General features: G+C 47.1%; 2 pseudogenes across 1 annotated transcript; both read left to right on the top strand.

Annotated features, from left to right (window-relative positions):
- The first annotated feature begins 922 nt into the window (after positions 1-922).
- Positions 923-10,013, top strand: LOC147962745 (putative disease resistance protein At1g50180; annotated as a pseudogene).
- Positions 10,014-17,762: 7,749 nt separating this feature from the next.
- On the top strand, positions 17,763-18,324 carry LOC125524843 (uncharacterized; annotated as a pseudogene). The gene is made up of 3 exons (XR_007290981.2): positions 17,763-17,871; positions 17,961-18,084; positions 18,222-18,324. The product of XR_007290981.2 is annotated as an uncharacterized LOC125524843 (transcript).
- Positions 18,325-19,114: the final 790 nt, after the last annotated feature.

Genomic DNA, 19,114 nt, shown 5'->3' with positions numbered 1-19,114 from the left:
TCCTATTAATCCTCAGGAGTTTAGCTTGAGCATGAAGTCACATGATTCACTGTTTGAGTTTGAAACTATTATTCTAAAAAAACAATAATTATTTGACCAAAATTATTATAGTAATATTTCTTAAATAAGTAGTTTGACCAGATTTGATCAAAATTCAAAAAATTGAAATAATTATTTAGTAACACTAATATTCTTGAATAATTATGTAGTAACATTAATATTTCTTGAATAAGTAGTTTGACCACAGTTTGATCAGATTTGACCAAAATTCAAAAAACTGTAATAATTATTTAGTAACACTAATATTCTTGAATAATTATTTAGTAACACTAATACTTCTTGAATAAGTAGTTTGACCTGATTTAACCAAAATTCAAATAGAAAAACTAAAATTTGAGCATAACTTTTTTTCTTTTTAGAATTTGAGGATTCTAAAAATTTACAAACAGGCCGTAGGCATCATTTTCTTTTGCTTTTTACAAAACTGAAAAGGCAATCCACGGGAGGGGGGTTACAATTTGAAAATCCGGAACTAAAGGGCGGTTCGTGTCTCAAACCGGGACTAAAAGTCTAATATTTAGTCCCGGTTTAAGATACGAACCGGGACTAAAGGGCATCGCACCCTTTAGTGGCAGTTCGTGTCTCAAACCGGGACTAAAGGGCTCATTTGAACCGGGACTAATGCCTTTAGCCGCATGAACCGGGACCAATGCTCACATTAGTCCCGGTTCGTGACTGAATTGGGACTAATGGGCTTATCTGGCCCGAACGAAAGCCCTATTTTCTACTAGTGAAAGGATGGTTTGCGATTACATGGGACCTGAAACCGACGCGGCCGAAACAAATGCAGGTAATGTAATCGCTAACCAGTGCTTTCGCGAGACATCGAAAATGTCACGAACCAAACGCGTCGTAATTTTTAATGGCTGCATCCGCTTTTAGCACTGTTCTTGGGAATGTGACCAGTCTTGCAGTTCAGGAGGCCAAATTCTTGTATGGAATCTCCCCTGAAGTAGGGCTCTTAAAAGATGATCACATGCGGCTACAGGGCTACCTTAGAGATGCTAACAAGAAACAAAGGCTGGGAAATGATAGAGTTGATATCCTGGTCAGCCAGATTAAGGCAGCATCATATGAGGCGGAGAATGTCATCGAAACCGCGGATCACATGGATAAGAGAAACCGGCTCAAGACGGGCTTCATGGGTACTATTTTTCCCTTGACTGGAGATATCGCTACAAGATTAAGGATTTCCTTCGCTACAAGATTTAGAACTTCTCAAGTGTGTTTCCCTTGACTACATGATGGAAGAGGGGACACTGCCAAAGCTCTCAACCCTGGGGACTTGCTGGGTGCACAAGAATCAGCAGACTCCCTGAGGGTTTGTTGCATATTCCACACCCCATCGGTTTAAGACTGATTTATATGTCAAAGATTTCACAAAATGACGACACGTGGAAGGAGTTGTCCTGGAAAGGATGAGAGGTACACCCAGTACATAGCTTAAGGAAATATTATTGTTTGGAAGCAATCAGTTAATGCTAGTTAGTTTCAGGGTCAGCTCACTTTGTTAAGTTATTTTATGTTGTACATGTGTCATTTTGTGCAGGTCCATGAGTGTCTCTGTTAATAACGAGTAAATTACACAAAACCATCACTTTGAGGGCTAGGTTTGCAGAAAACACTAGATTACTTTTTTTGCAAAAAACACCATGTCTACCGTAAATATTTTGCAAAAGACACTGATCGACGAATTTGGCTCAATTAAACACGTTTATGACAGTTGGGTCCCTCTTTTCACTAACGTGGCATAACGTTTTGCTAAAGACAGTGCTAGATGGGTCAAAAAGCAAAAACACCCCAACATTCTTCAACGTGCCGCCCAGGCCCCCGTGTCCTTGGACTTTATCCAGCCACTGGTCAGCCACGCGCCCGCAGCCGCCCAAGTTAACCGGACCTCCAATCCATGGACCTCGTTTGTCGCGCCGCCGCCGCCATGGTTGAAGACCGGCACCGCTTGACCTCCTCAACTTCTGGCCAATGAGCTCCAAGCACCCCACGCACCCGGATCCGACCAGAGCACCACCACCTCATCCGGATCCGGCAAGGGATACCACGCCCCCGCACCGGTTTGGCATCCTACGCCAAGGAGATGCCTAGCGCTGCCAACGTTGACCGCCCCAGCCAGCGTCGCGCAGTGCAGATCCGACAGCCCTTGGTCGCAGCGGCCCTCGCGCAATGCAGATCCGACGACCCTCCATCTGGTGGCCTCCTTGATGAGCTCATGGCCGTCAGGCGCGATCGACGATAGGCAGGTAGGGGTCGCAACGAGGGAACCCGAGCTTCCTGACGAGCCGCCGCTCGGGTGTGGCCTCCTGCGCGAAGGAGAAGGCAAGCGCCGCCAGCGTTGACTGCACCAACCAGCAGCATGGGATGCACATTGCTTTTTTACTTTTTGATCCAGGGGTGCAGATGAAAAATCTAAGGACTAATTTGTAAATTTGGATTAAAATTTATCTCACACGAAATGTTATGCCACGCAGGCAAAAATGGGCCCCAATTGTCATAAACGTGCTCAACCGAGTTAAATCCGCCGATCAGTGTTATTTGCAAAATGTTTACGATAGATATGGTGTTTTTTGCAAAAAAAAAATATAACGTAGTGTTTTCTGCAAACCTAGTCCTTAAAGTGATGATTTTGTGCAATTTACTCGTTAATAACGGAGGAGGGCGGACATGTTTCCCAGTTCCCATGGTAATTCTCAGATGTTATTCACCCACGGTATACATACGACACAAGATTATCGGAAGAAGAATCTTTCTCGGATGGGTCAATCCGTCGACTCTAGCGACATACATACTATCAGATATATATTCTCGGATGCTAATTCCAAGACTGAATGTAATATCGAACTATCGATAGTAAAAATGCCTTGTACATTTAAACGTACTATGTCATGATCACCTTTGTATTTATTTATTATCCAGATTCAATAGTGTTGTTTAATTGTATGTATGCTTGCAAGTTGATCAACTGAAGCATAGCACCCTTCCCGCGACAAGGCCGTTACTAGTTGACGTCGATCTTCTCGATCCACAGTTCCACACCCTTGGTCCGGAAACGCAATGCAAGATTAAGGAGTCCAACGAGGTTGTTGAGCTCACGTGGGCGACCCATTGTCGGCTCATAGAAAGATACAACCCCATTTGCACTTACAAAAACATCCACTTGTAAATCTTGAGAATTGAGCATCATAGTATTCTTCAAGACATACGTTAGGCCCTTTCTAATGTTTCATCTTGTACGGGTGCTAAGGTTGCCAACTAAGCAAAAAAATAATATGGCATGCTAGTTAAGAGGAGAGAGAGTAGTATGGTGACCCGAAAAAACAATGCTAAGTACGTGTATCTTAGTGGAAGCACAATCCTCTGTCTACAATTAATTAAATGCATGAAGTTTAGCGTTCAAAAGCTTAACACCTTTGCATTGGGATCTTGATTTGCTAAGGCATTTAATATACTTAGCACCTCATCTAAGCACCTTTGTATTGGAAGAGGTCTTATGATCGCTGGACCGCTGGTACCAAGATAGTATATAATATTTTACGCTAGAAACAGGCAAGAGGGAATCAATGACTACTCGATGCATGTCGTGTGGATGCTGCAGAATACAATAGAAACATGTGCAGAAGGCACGCAGCAGCAGCCGCAGCAGGTAGAGGCGCGCCAAGCTCCTCGATCTGAACATAGCTTTGACTCAAGTCTTCACACCAGCAGACACACTCGCCCACCCAGCTAGCTAGCTACTCTGCATGCTCCGGCCACCGCTCGACGATGATCTGAGCGGCCTTGATCGAGCTTAACCAGGTCGAAAACCCTCCGGCCCACAGGCGGAGCTCTCGGTAGGGCGAGGACGGGCGCCCGCCCTACCTTGATTTGCCGGGGAAGAAAATTACGTATAGGTATACGTATGTGTAGTTGTGTACTCGCTCTGATTCATCGATAGTTCCTGAAAAAATCGTTGTCTTGTTGGGTCGTGAGTCAGTGAGCAGCGATTCTGTCCTCCAAGGTTCCAGCCGTCCAATGCAGCGAGGCTGGCGGCCGGCTGGAGCGGCGAGGGCGGCGGTCAGCGTCTACACCCGGCCTGCAGCCCCCTCATCGACTCCGTGTTCTTTTTTTCCATCCATGTTCTGTTTTCTCTTTTTGTAGTCGTGTGTACACTAGTGGCTGGAGATTCATAACATATTGACGAAATTTTCTAATTAAAAACAGTGAGAATGTGTGATATGTGATGGTAATTACTCAGTGCTTTACAGTCATTTTTGTATGTGCTATGCTTTGTGATAGAAATTTGTCTGAATATTGATGACAAATTGACAATTGCTGATTAAAAACAGTGAGTGTGTGTGGGTGGCGCAGTGGCGTTGCCAACTTTGTTGGCGAAGGGAAAACATGGATATGAAGGGGAAGGGCTAGCAAAGGCAAAGGGGAGGCGTGTAATTTTTTGAATTTTAGTGGCATTTTCAACTAAAAGTATTTGTGTGCACTACTATTGTCTTTTGAAATTTCTTTTGTGCTTTAGAGTTCACCCCACCTTAGAAAAAATTCATCCTCCGCCACTGCTCCGGCTGGTGACGGTTAGTAACTCTATCCCTTCTTGCTCATCTCCCCTGCTCAAATGCTCATCACTTCTTGCCCCCTCTCCCCTCAGATCCATGCATTTCTAGCTAGTGGTGCTGAAGTTAACTGCCAGCTCATGTTCTTGGATGATACTATCATTACACTGAAGGGAGCTTCATTTGAGTCGAACTATAGAATAAAAAAAGTCTTCTGCCGCCACCCGTGCCTAGTTTTTCTTAGTGGTTCATTGTCGGAGTCGGAGCTGAGATGTCTAGTATTGGTTGTATGGAGTGTTGTGCTGCAGCTTTTAGGCTGTTGTTTTTTCTTTTTACTTTTGATCTTCGGATCCTCTGGTCCTAGGACCTTCACCATCTTGTTGTTTTCCGTTGCTTCTTGCTATTATCAATGAATGCCAGTGATGCTGGATCTTTCAAAAAAAAGTCTTCTGCCGAAGGAGATCTGAGCGGCGTGGATCGAGCTCAAGGAGAAGACCCTCCTTTTTTTCGATAAAGGGCATTCTTTATTGACTCGTAATGTCGCATCATGCGGATGCAAAACATAACGAGTACATATTCGGTCTCTGCATAACTAAGATGCACACAGCCAAAAAGAAGAAAAAAAGACCCAAAGGGTCAATGGGCGAGGCAAACGACACACTGCAACAAAACATCAACTACTACCACTGTCATTGGCAACACCCGGACGACGAGAAGGTTGTCCTAACAGCAACGCCTTCAACAAGGAAATGGTGCATGAACACCATCATCACTGGATCAAACCACATAGGCTAGATCGTGAGTTTTCACCCAGAAGAGAAGGACCAGCTAAGCTCCAAACAGTGCCTTCAACAAGGGAATGGAATCGCCACTGCCAGGTACAACCAGTGAAGGCTGGACCTAGGGTTTTCACCCTGGAACGTAGGACCTGGTATTCAAAGAGCACCACCATAGACGAAGTCCCTATGTTGTCACCACCAACTTGCCATAGAAGAATTCCTGATGCAGTGACCCGATGAGCACTGAAATTTCGGATCAAAGTGAACATCACACATCGGGCATTTACTGAGATGACAGATCTGACAACACAAACAACAACGACTGTGCTAGCACCATGCCGTTGTGAGGGCACACCCCAACCATCACCGGAGAATGATGAATATCTTAGTTGTCCGTCATGAGGATGGGAGGCACTGGGTAGCCTGGCACGTGAAGCCCAATGGCCAAGTGACGCGCACGACCACCAAGCATCCACCACTTCCTGCTCCAATGGATGCACCACCGCATATACCAAGCCGACGAATGACCACCAGAAAGAGGCCTCGGTCACGTCAGCCAGACAGGGACGCCACGAGAGAGCCAACCATCACCGGATCAAGCCAGCCGATATCCGCTTGATCAACACCCAACCAAGACACGGCGCGAATCCCTGTCCAAACGCCCACAAAGGTGGCACATCTCCCGAAAGCCGCATGGTGAAGCAAAATTGAGTTTCAGCCATCCGCCGCCTCAAGCACCTTCGGAGAGGCTAGATCCCGCTGGGTAGAGAGCTTTGTCTCTGGTGGTAGTGTGGCCATAAAAGTTAATGATGACGTTGGCAACTATTTTCAGACAAGGAAGGGGCTTCGTCAAGGCGGCCCCGCATCTCCTATTCTCTTTAATATTGTGGCCGACATGCTAGCTACCCTTGTGGAGCGCAGAGCGGGCTAAGCTGGATGGTCAAATTAGTGGGGTCATTCCACACTTGGTAGAAGATGGTCTATCCATTCTACAATATGCGGATGACACAATTCTATTTATGGATCATGATCTAGATAAGGCAATAAATCTCAAGCTGCTCTTATGTGCCTTTGAGGAACTTTCTGGTCTCAAAATTAATTTTCATAAGAGTGAACTTTTTTGCTTTGGAGATGCTGCAGAATCAGCACCCGAGTATGCCGACATTTTTGGATGCCAGCTCGGGCAGCTTCCGATTAGGTATCTGGGTATCCCGATACACTATCGCGTTTAACTACCGCTGAGTGGAAGCATGTGGAAGAGAGACTTGAGAAACGATTAGCCAGTTGGAAGGCCAAACTCTTGTCTTATGGGGGGCTATTGATCTTGATCAATTATGTCCTAAGCAACATGGTTTTATATATCTTGTCATTCTTCCACCTGCTGAAAGGGGTTGTACAGCGTCTAGACTACTTAAGATCCAGATTTTTTTGTCGGTGTGATAACGAAACCAAGAAATATAGACTGGCTAGGTGGAGCGTATTATGCAGACCTAAAAGTCAAGGGGGCCTAGGAATCCAAGACCTTGAGATTAAAAACATCGCTCTTCTCAGCAAGTGGGTTTATAAACTACTCACTGAGAATGGAGTATAGCAGGAAATCATTCGCAACAAGTATGTGGGATCCAATGTCATTTCTCAAATTCATTGGAAACCTGGGGATTCACATTTTTTGAGTGGTGTCATGAAGGCCAAGGAATTCTTCTTCCAATTTGGGACCTTCTTGGTTAGGGACGGTGCTCAGGTTCGTTTCTGGGAAGATGCTTGGCTAGGGAACACTACACTAATGGTGCAATACCCGAGTTTGTACCGGATCGTCAGACATAAATTTGTCACGATCAAACAAGTCTTAGGACAGGAAAACCCTGATATTTCTTTCCGTAGGGATCTTTTGGGCACTCGTCTGGCAGCATGGAATGAATTACTCACTCGCCTGAAGGACATTCAACTGTCAGATGAGCCGGACACTTTTCGATGGAACTTGCATCAGAATGGTAAATTTTCAGTCAAATCCATGTATGATGCAATGGTTCATTGTGATATTCCAGTAGATAACAGGAAATTGTGGAAGCTAAAAATTCCCCTAAGAGTGAAGATTTTCCTCTGGTTTCTTAACAAAGGAGTCATCCTAACTAAAGATAATCTGGCACGACAAAACTGGCATGGTTCCAAGACATGTGTCTTTTGCCAACATGACGAGTCTATCAAACACTTATTTTTTGAGTGCAAGTTCGCTCGGGCAGTTTGGGCTATGGTCCAAGTAGCTTCGAATTTATACCCACCACGTAGTGCACGGAATATGTTCGGCAACTGGTTGCGGGGTATTGATAAACAATTTTCTGCACATATTTTTGTGGGAGCGGCGGCCTTATGCTGGGCAATGTGGCTTACCAGGAATGATGTGATTTTTAACAATAAATGTGTCTCATCTCTTATGCAGGTTATTCATATTTGTACACGATGGCTCCGTACTTAGTCTATCCTGCAGAAGCCGGAGGCAGGGACCTTTTTATGATGGCGTCTACACGGCTGGAGTGTACAACCAAGGAGGTTTTCTACCCCCATGGATAGCGGTATGATTTACGGATAGGATCTACCGCTCCTTAGGCTGGACACGATTTATTGCTTGGCATTGTATCGAATTATTTTATTTTTAGGGTGTTCTGGACTTTTTGGCTGTGTGCATCTAGCTATGCAGAGGCCGGGTTTTCTTTCGATACGATTGTATTACTTCAATATATCTAGTCAATGAAAAGGCCTTTATCGAAAAAAAGATCCCGCCGGATCCAGCCCATCCGCGACGCCCGCCTTCAGATCTTGGCCGATACAGTTCCAGGCGCCGCACCACACCACCACCAGTACGGATCATCGGAGGACACGACCGGTGGCGCACATGGATGGTCATGCCTTGACGCTGCAGCACCCACAGGGCACGAGATCCAGGCGCAAATGTCCCGTTCTGACGGCAGGAGGAGGCCAGCCAACCCCGGGAAGGGAAGGAGAAAGTTGGACGGGAAGAGCCCCGCCGCCGCCATTAGCTCCGACGGCCTCCTCCGGCGGCGGCGCGGGGAGGGCAGCGATTTAAGGTACCCTAGGGCAGGCGGCAGGGGTGGTCTCCAGAGTCGCCCTAGGAGCGACCCGGGAGGCGTTTTTTCATATCGGAGAAGACCCTCCTGCCGCCCGCTGGTGAGTCCCCATTTCTCTCCCTTCCGCTCCTCAATTCCTCAGCGCAAACTCATGCATGCTCACCTCTTGCATGTCTGCCATGCTATCTAGCTAGTGGTAGCGAGGTCGCAAGCTCAAGTGTAGTGATTACTCGTCACTATAAAAGAAATAAAGCAATATTCATTCTTGTTAATTCTTGTCATCTTTGACCAAGTATATTTTCCATCTGTGAAGAAGGTTAGGCGAGGAGGAGCTAGCAGAGAATGACCGTGTCCGCTGTTAGCACCGTGCTTGGTAGCGTGGGCAGGCAACCTTGTCCAGGAGACCACATTCCTGTGTGCACTCATCCTTGAAGTGGGGTTGTTGAAAGATGAGCTCATGAGGTTGCAGGCCTACTTCAAAGATGTGGATAGAAAATGGCGGTCAGGAAATGCAAGAGTTGCCGTCCTGGTGAGCCATCAGAGATGCCGCCTGTGAGGCTCAGAATGCCATCAAAGCTGCAGACTACATGGAGAAAAGAAATGTTATGTTATGCTTCAAATTATAGTTTTAAATAGTCGGCTATAGCTCTGCTATAACCCGCTATAGCCTTTTCAGCACGGTGCCGCTAAATGATCGTCTTCATAAATAGCCTGCTATAACCCGCTTTAGCCCGCTATAACTCCGCTATAGCTTATTTGGAGGCTCGCCGCTATTTTTCATAGGCCGCTATTTGAAACATTGTCCAAATTCAAGTATAAAGAGGGAGGCTAACTTCTGATGAGCGAGCGGAGTGAGGCCTGTCGCCGGTAGGCTTGGCCGAAGCGGATCAGTATTGATCTAGGCACATGTGTTATATATACCTCTCGTAAGCCGCCGCACGGGATAAGTTAATCAGTTGTAAATCCAACCTCCCCTGATATAGTGAAGTTTGGCTGGCTGGCGCCCGTGGTTTTTCCCCCTTCGTGTTGGAGGGGTTTTCCACGTTAAAATCTCGTGTCCCCTGCTTGTTCTTCGTTCTTCGTTGACTTGATTTGCTTGTGGTATCTCTAACAATAAACAGACTCAAGAAGGGATTCATGGGTGCTATTTCAAGGTATGCTCACCTGCCAAGTGACTTGGCACCCTTCGTAAGATTGGTGTGGAAATTCAGTGTGTCAGAAGAAAGCTCGCCGAGATTTTTGCAAGTGCAGAGAATTTGAAAATTGATTTGGGTGAGACCATTGTAGTGGAGGATGAGCTTCCATGGGATTTCAGCGTTATCCACTAGAACTCGGAATATGATACTTTCATGGTTGGTTTTCAGGATGAGCACAATGAAATAGTCGGAAAATTAGTTGACAATGAGAGCATGCTTATTGCTGTGTCGATAGCTGCCATGGGTGGAGCGGGGAAAACAACACTTGCAAGAAAAGTATACACTTCATCCAGAGTCAAAGAGCACTTCAACATAGTGGCTGAAGAAAATATGCCCTAGAGGCAATAATAAAGTTGTTATTTTATATTTTCTTATTCATGATAAATTTTTATTATTCATGCTAGAATTGTATTAACTAGAAATCTAAATACATGTGTGAATACATAGACAAACATTGTGTCCCTAGTGAGTCTCTACTTGACTAGCTCGTTGATCAAAGATGGTTAAGGTTTCTTAGCCATGGACATGAGTTGTCATTTGATAACGGGATCACATCATTAGAAGAATGATGTGATGGGCAAGACCCATCCGTTAGCTTAGCATATTGATCGTTTCGTTCTATTGTTATTGTTTTTTTATGTCAATTACATATTCCTTCGACCATGAGATTATGTAACTCCCGGATATCAGAGGAATGCCTTGTGTGCTATCAAACGTCACAACGTAACTGGGTGATTATAAAGATGCTCTACAGGTATCTCCGAAGGTGTCTGTTGGGTTGGCATAGATCGAGATTAGGATTTGTCACTCCGAGTATCGGAGAGGTATCTCTGGGCCCTCTCGGTAATGCATATCATAAGAAGCGTTGCAAGCAAAGTGACTAATGAGTTAGTTGCGGGATGATGCATTACGTAACGAATAAAGAGACTTCCCGGTAACGAGATTGAACTAGGTATGAAGATATCGATGATCAAATCTCGGGCAAGTAACATACTGATGACAAAGGGGATAACGTATGTTGTCATAACGGTTCGACCGATAAGGATCTTCGTAGAATATGTAGGAGCCAATATGAGCATCCAAGTTCCGGTATTGGTTATTGACCGGAGAAGTGTCTCGGTCATGTCTACATAGTTCTCGAATCCGTAGGGTCCGCATGCTTAATGTTCAATGATGATTTTGTGTTATAGGAGTTATGTGATTTGGTGATCAGATATTGTTTGGAGTCCCGTATGAGATCACAGACATAATGAGGAGTCTCGAAATGGTCGAGAGGTAAAGATTGATATATAGGACGATAGTATTCGGACACCGAAAGTGTTATGGGGTATCGGATACATATCGGGTCATCGGAAGTGGTTCCGGGCACCCGCGGCAAAGATATGGGCCTAATGGGCCAAGAGGGGAAACGCAGCAGCCAGCAGGGGCTGTTGTGCCCCCTATATGGGCTGCACCTAAGGGAAAGGAAAGAGGGGAAGAGAGAAGGATGGGGAGGGATTCGACCTCCCCCTTCCTTCCCTCCTCCCTCCTCCTTCCTTCCCCCTTCGGTACTTATGGAAGGGGGCAGGCCGAATTGGGGGAGGCGCCCAAGTAGGATTCCTCCTACTTGAGGCGCCCCTTGCTGCTCCCCTCCCTCTCCCACCTATATATATGTGGGAGGGGCACCGCTAGAACACACAACATTGATTCCTAGACGTGTGCGGTGCCCCCCTCCACAGTTTACACCCCCGCTCATATTCTCGTAGTGCTTATGCGAAGCCCTACGCGGAACACTGCACCATCACCGTCACCACACTGTCGTGCTAACGGAACTCATCTACCTCCTCGACACTTTGCTGCATCAAGAGTTCGAGGGACGTCATCGAGCTGAACGTGTGCAGAACTCGGAGGTGATGTACGTTCGGTACTTGATCGGTCGGAACGAGAAGAAGTTCAACTACATCAACCGCGTTGTCAAACGCTTCCGCTTTCGGTCTACGAGGGTACGTAGACCCACTCTCCGCCTCTCGTTGCTATGTATCTCCTAGATAGATCTTACGTGGTTGTAGGATTTTTTTAAATTGCATGCTACATTCCCAATAGTGGCTTGGGTGACCGTATCTCAAACGTTCAAGGGCGTTAACTTACTAAGGGACATTATGAAACAAATAATAGAGGGCACAGATTGTTCTACATAAATTGATGAAATGGATGATTTTCTCCTGCAAAAAAGATACCTAGTAGTTCTTGATGATGTGTGGGAAACAGACACATGGGAGCAGTTGAACACAAGAGTTAATGCCTTTCTAGATGCAACTAACGATAGTAGAGTATTGTTAACTACACGGAAAGAAGATGTTGCAAATCATGTTCAGGTGCCAAGCCATGTCCATCCTTTGAAAAAGTTAGATGAAGAGAGGAGTTGGGAACTTGTTAGTAGCAAAGCTCTACCATCATATAAAAGGTCTGTTATAGATGATGTGGATGAGTTTGAAAAACTTGGCAGAAAGCTTGCAAAGAAATGTGATGGATTGCCTCTTGCACGTGCAGTATTGGGGGGGGGGGGGTATCTGTCAAATAATGTAAATACACAAACATGGTCATATGTACTTTTTGGTTGGCCATCAACCAAGGATACACAGATGGGGCAAGACATACTAGCTCGCAGTTACAAAGACCTGTCAAGCCATTATATAAGATCTTGTTTCACTACCGGACTAACCCTCTATGCCGATGGCCGAGGGCCCTTTGCTGTCGGTATAGCTCTATGCCGACGGTCACCGTCGGCATACACCCGTCGGCGTAGGTATCGTCAGCGTCGTCCTGTCAGACCGTCGGCATAGAAAAGCCGTCGGCATAGGCATCTATGCCGACAGCTTTCGTACGGCCATCGGCATAGTTACACCGTCGGCAGAGAAAATCACCAGACGGCAACAGACGGTGCCGTCATCCCCACTAACCAACCAGCGACGGCCACGTGGCACATATAAGCCGACGGTCAGGCCGTCGACTTATATGTGCCACGTGGCAGTCACTGGGCGCTCCTGGCAGTAGAGTATGCCGACGGCCAGGCCGTCGGCATACCCATGCCACGTGTCGCTTCCTGGTTTCTCGTGGACATGGCTATACCGACGGCCACGCCATCAACATAGATCTGTTCTGTTTTTTTATTTGCTCTGTTTTCTCATTTTTTTTATTCAATTTGACAACATTTAAATTCATAAAATATGACAAAGACCATATATAGATAGAAATAAGACAGATCGTCATCTAAAGATACTCTAGATCATCATCTAAAGATACTCAAGATCATCATCATCATCATCTAAAGAGAATCAACATATAAGTATTGCAAGACATGGAACATCATCATCGTCATCTAAAGAACGGTAAGAAGTACGGAACATGGAAAGTATTTCAAGACATGGCACACATCATCTGTCAAGACTAGGACCATCACCGTGAGCAACGCCAAGACCAGCACTACTTCCCCAGATCGGAGTGACTGGGCTCTCTGAAGCAGGAGTCGAGCCACCGGTCCCCTACATGTTTGAAAAGAGATTGTAAGGGTAAATATGATATGATAGTGTTGAATGAACGAAAGCTAGTTTGTCAATAGTTAGGCAAATGTACTAACCGGAGTTTGACTGCCTAGTGCCACCCATTCATCGAACGTGGGCACGTGTGGGGGTTCTCCAGCAGGTGGTGGTGCGGGTCCCATTCGTGGTGGATCCGTGAGGTTAGTCCAAGACGCCAAAGTAGCCTGAATATTAGTTAACCAAGCAAACTAGAAGGTCAGAAGAAATGAAAGTGCAAATTTTAGCTTGGTTCTAAGAGGGCAAAACTAACCGCCATCATCTGACGGTTGTAATCTGTTAGAATTGTGTCGAATATTATTGTATAAAGTAGGTTACAGTTGGACTTGATTTTGGACTGTGTGTTGACAGCGTAGAAGTGGTGTCCTAATAGGACACCTGTATCCTAGACTTCTCATATATAGTAGGGGTAGACACACTTGTAACCTATGCCAACATAATAGCACAAGTACGCGGGGGGAGCCGGCGGCTTGTGCTGTCGCCCGGGTGGTCGGTGTGCGGTATTGTGACGGTGTCACGGGGAGGAGCGCCCAAAGTCAGGCCCCAGGGATGTAGCCATATCGGTGAATCTCGTTAACAAATCTCGGTGTTGCGCTCGTGTGATTGCTTGGTCCATGGTAGATCGACGAAACACCTCAAATTTATTCTAACATAATCCTCGTTTGCCTTTACTCGTTGCAAGTACTCCCGCACCTTAAGATTTCTAAGCTCGACAAAGGCTTTATATGCCTACAAAATTTAGGTTGTTTCTAAGTGGACAATGCTGAAAATTGTTCGACGGTATTTTGTGCATTGCTGCATAAAATAATAATTTTATTTTCAATGAGTTTTAATGCAGGTTATCTGTGCAAAGGTAAGTGGTTAATAATACAAAGGCAAAATGCTATTGCATGGCACATGCCCGCACGTACTTAAACAGGCACATGCATGAAATCATGGTGCAACTACTACATGTGCATGCACACACACGTCCTACGTAGCTTAGCTTAGACACATATAAATAGTTATGTATTTGAATACCGGCAACCTCGCGTTACATATCCGAATACCCGTTTGTATGCATACATCATATAGGTATGTATTTGAGTATCTACGGCCGGTGAGCACGCACGCATACTTCTCCGAATACCCGATATACATGTACTTCGTTTCCTTCTTTTGATATTTGGACAGGTACATGTACGTGACTGGAATCAGATGATAGGCTCACGTGAGCAGCCTATGTACGTATATTTGGTAATCCATCAAAAATTGGAAACGGATACAACCGACCACAGAACCACATAAAAAAAGGTACGCGCCAACTAACATGGTATATATGGGGTTGATCATTTCCTTTTATATGTACAGACTTGGACGTCAAGACAAACAATAGAAGGAAATATTAGGACGGTCCAACCCTACCCGTCCAACACCAGCCTATATAAGCTAGCCAACCAAGACACCAGAAGCGAGGAGGAGCTAGCTAGCATAGCTGGTGCAACAACAAACGCAGCCGAGGAGACGATGGCGCGGCCGTGACCACACGTTCGTAGGCACCAGATGTGATGAGCCCAGAAACGCCAGCCACAACGGCGGCCTGCCCACGGCAAGGATGCAGACGCCCGAGGAGATGATGAAACGGGAGCTGATCAAGCCCCATTGACTAACTTTATTTTTTATTGTGTATTTCATCTATCAGGTGCCGCACATCCATCAAGCAGCAGCAAAGCTACACACACGTCCCTGGCCAGAAACTCACGCACGCACCGGGCAGGGACGTGCTTGTTGGCGGCGTCAAACCCAAGTGCAAAGGAGGACGTGCTCACAGCGGCGTGGTGGCCGGTAGGCCACCGGCCACGGCATGCTAGAGGATGCGTAGAGGACGCCGCTGACAGCAGGTGCACTATGACATGGAGGTGAGCTCGGATGCATGCACGTGCAACAACCCTCTTGGTACGTACAGTATTTTTCTTACCGGGTTCCATGGAGGAGGAGGAGGAGGAGACACGCGCGTGGCGGCGTCGCCAAATTGGAACTCAAGCACGAAGGAGGACGCGCCTGCGATGGCCGCGTAGGCCCTGTCTTGCGGCGATGAGCATGCCGTGGAGATGACAAGACGCACACAAGGAGGAGGCACAGGAGGAGGCAGAAGACGCGCCGTGGCGGCAACATCGAGAACATCAGGAAAGCCGCGCCCATGGCGGCGGCACGCTCGTTGTCCAACATGCACACGGTCTAGCGCTGTCCGGTGGCGGCAGTGCATGCGCCAAGAAGGATCCGCGGAGGCTGGATACGTACATCTATATCTCTTTTTTGTATGCAGGAGCCACAAACACATCTCAACCCGAGGAGGTAGCAGCGATAGAGAGCATGCACCGGCTGGGTTGAAGTCGAGGTCGCCATGTACCCATGCGCCCACATACAACGTTTCGATCACAGACGACGCGCCCATGGCAGTGGCGCGCTCACCGGGCATCAAGCATGCTGCTTGGCTCTGTCCAGTGGTGGTTGTAACGAGGCGGAGCATGCGAGAAGGAAAACACGGATGAACCCACGCGGCCGCAACATCACCTCACGCATCCATCAGGCCGGCTGGTACAAGTGCAAGGAACCCCGGCGGCAGCAACATGAACATGAAGCTCACGTTCCCCTATGGTGAGATGATTGTCTAATTTTTCTTTCTTCTGTTTCTCCCTCACATCCAGCATGCATGCACTATACACGGAGAGTACGTACCCGATCCCTCCATCGTCGTCGGAGGCGATTTCACCGGACCAGGAGTCTACACCGACACCGTCAGACTTTGTCTATGTCAAGCTCTTCGTCTTCAAGCGTCGTGTTCTTGGTTGAAGATGACCCAGGAGCAGCCGGAGCTCGCCAACGAAGCAGCCCAACCGCTAGCCCTGGTGCTCCTACGGCGGCCTATCCGGCCCCGACGAACATGTCGCGATGCACAGATCATGGCGAACAGGTCTCGATGAACAGGTCCATGATGTTCCAATCACGGTGTACAGACTCCGATGCACCGGTCCTCGGCGAACAGGTCACTGGTGCACAGGTCCATGGTGCCCCGAACAGGTCTCGCGCCTTGCTTCCCAGAGGAGACAACATGGCGGAGCCGGAGCTCGCGACGACGTAGCCCGAGACAAGTCCATGACGAACAAGTCTCTCCGGTGCACAGATCCATGGCGTTACGATCACGGTGGACAGGTCCATGGCGCCCCGGACAGGTCTCGCGCCTTGCTTCTTGGAGGGGACGATGTGGCGGAACCGGTGCTCACAACGATGCAGCCCGAGACCGGTCCCACCTATGAAAGTGCACCCACTATCGCGAATAGGTCCTTGGCGTACAGGTCTCGGCGTGCTACTTGTCTCAGTAAATCACCGAATACGGCGTTTAGCCGAGACGAGGCACCCACAGTGGCGGACAGCTCCTCTACGTATAGAACTCGATGTACAGGTCCATGGCGCCCCCGGCGTATGGGTCCCCTTTCGGTGTAGCACCCACCCAAGGCAATGAAACCTCTACAACATCTCTTCACGAGTTCGCAGGGTGGCGTCCTTGACAAAACGGACTGCCATAGACTTGGCATTCAATCAAGTGAGACACACCTATCACGGAGCACAGTTCATTGGTGAACAGCTTCCGGCGTACATGTCCATGGCGTCGCCGGTATACAGGTCCCCTTTCTATGGCCATGTGAGGTGGCATCCTTTTCCTTGGCGGACCGCCGTAAACTCGGCGTCCAACCGAGACGAGGTGCCAACCACACCGGCATTGCAGATATGAGCGAGCGTTGATTTTACACCGACGCCGGTCTCCATAAGAACACTCCCACGAGGCAACCCCTTGCATACCCAATGAAGCCGCTACATCGTCAAGAAGTCCGAGCAGAGCAGGACCCATGCAACTTCAACACCGACTACATCAACGCTGTCAAGACCGACGAGGCGCGACGGCGAGGGCGAACGTGGCCAACACAAAGCCATGTTTTGAGCGACATGTGTACCGACGAGGACACGGGCTTTGCCGCCGCCCACACCATACACTCACACCATCATCATCATGCATGGAGAACGCGAAGCGAAGACGACCACACGGCTTAATCGAAGGTATCTCGCGGAGCAACCCGCGGGAGTAATTAACCGGGAGCTTTTCGAGGCCCCGGCAATCAGGAGACCGCACATCGCCATAGTCAGGCAGGCCGCGCTAGTAGGCCACGGAGCACAACCATTTTTTTATGGGATCTTGTAATTTTATTCATCCAAAGAGATAAATGAAATACTTGTTTTCGGTATCACTTTTCTTTGTGTACTACGGTACACTGGCACGCCAGCATTTTTCTTTTTCCCCGGCGCATGAGAGAAATCAAACATCTCCTCTTCCCTTCTCACGGAGTGCCCTTTAAGATTTTTCTCGTGTCAAACAAAAATAAACTGAGAAAGTGAGAAATAAAGAAGATAAGGGGGAGTAGTTACGAACGCCCGTACTCTTTATTTATTCTGTGATATAAGTGTTTTCTTGCCCCGCATGCTATCGAGGCTGGCTGCAGAAATGTATTTACCTGAGATGCCTGTCCATCTGCTGCAGGTAAAAGCACAAGACTATCCCCACATTCTTGTCACTGCTGGCTTAAATGGTATGGCCCTTGGATTCTGAGTTTCTGTTGGCTACTGTTAGCTGTTAACATCAGATTATCCTCACAGCTAACTACTCCGTGACAAACAGATCCTCGCGTGATGTACTCGGAGCCTGCTAAGTTCGTGGCGAAGCTGAGGGAGCTGAAGACAGACGACAACCTCCTGCTGTTCAAGTGCGAGCTCGGCGCCGGGCACTTCTCCAAGTCGGGGAGGTAAATAAAAAGCAAAGGAGACATTACTCCTTTGCGTTTGATTTCTTCTTTTTTGACGTGGCATGCTGTTATTAGTGCCAAAAAGGAACAAATAAAATTGTGCTTTTCGGCCTAACTGTTGTTGTTTTAACTTGCAGGTTTGAGAAGTTGCCAGAAGACGCCTTCACCTACGCATTCATCCTCAAGGCGCTGGGCATGATTCCTCCTACAACGGCTTCTTCGCTGTGACGTGCACACATAGATTTAATTTTTTAAACACTTCTTCTGATTTGCCCAAAAAGGTGGAGAAAGAATGACACTTGAATAGTCGTGGTCTGTGAGGGAGTGGACTGGCAACTGAATCTGTGACACTAAATTTGGCAAGAATGGGAGGATCGATCCTTTGTTTTGGTATCGTGGTTTGGTCTGATGACAAGGAAGTGCAATCTCTTTCTAACTTGTGCATTAGACGTGCGCTGAAGCACAAGATAGGAAGTGCAATCCTTGTTTTGCTACCATGGTTTGGTTTGATGATGGGAAATCGAACTCATGATTCATTAATCCAGCAGCTAATCCACCTAGGTGTTTCATTAATTGCCTTTTATTTAAACTCTCATTCTGCCCAATTGATGGGCTTGATTGCCCTGTCTGATAGATAATTCATCATGCCATGAATAGTAAATTACACTTGGTAAATGTACATACACATCGCCAGCCACAACTGTTGTGCTTTGGGACATCCTGATTCCTGAGGCAAGTTCTCCTTACAGCCAAAACATGTTGCAAGGCATGAGCTCCAGAAATGAGTGACTGATAAGTAAATGAGCAATGCACATCAATGACAGCCCAAAACTAAAGTGGACTTGGTGCAAGAAAGACGGATTGCACATGATGCAGGTTAACAATAATGATTTCTTTCACTAGAGGGCTTGGTACCTTTACAAGTATAGAATTGTCAGCCAAAACAGTTATACTTCGAACAAAGTCGTCCCAAAGCCAGATCATGGGTATAATCATTTATCTGGCAAGCTCTGAACTCCCAGGAACAAAT

The sequence above is a fragment of the Triticum urartu genome, chromosome 7A, assembly GCF_056163025.1.
Source record: "Triticum urartu cultivar PI428250 chromosome 7A, HENAU_Tu73, whole genome shotgun sequence".
Taxonomy (NCBI): domain Eukaryota; kingdom Viridiplantae; phylum Streptophyta; class Magnoliopsida; order Poales; family Poaceae; genus Triticum; species Triticum urartu.
Note: the sequence above shows the minus strand (reverse complement) of the source record. Positions and strands in the feature narration are given on the sequence as shown.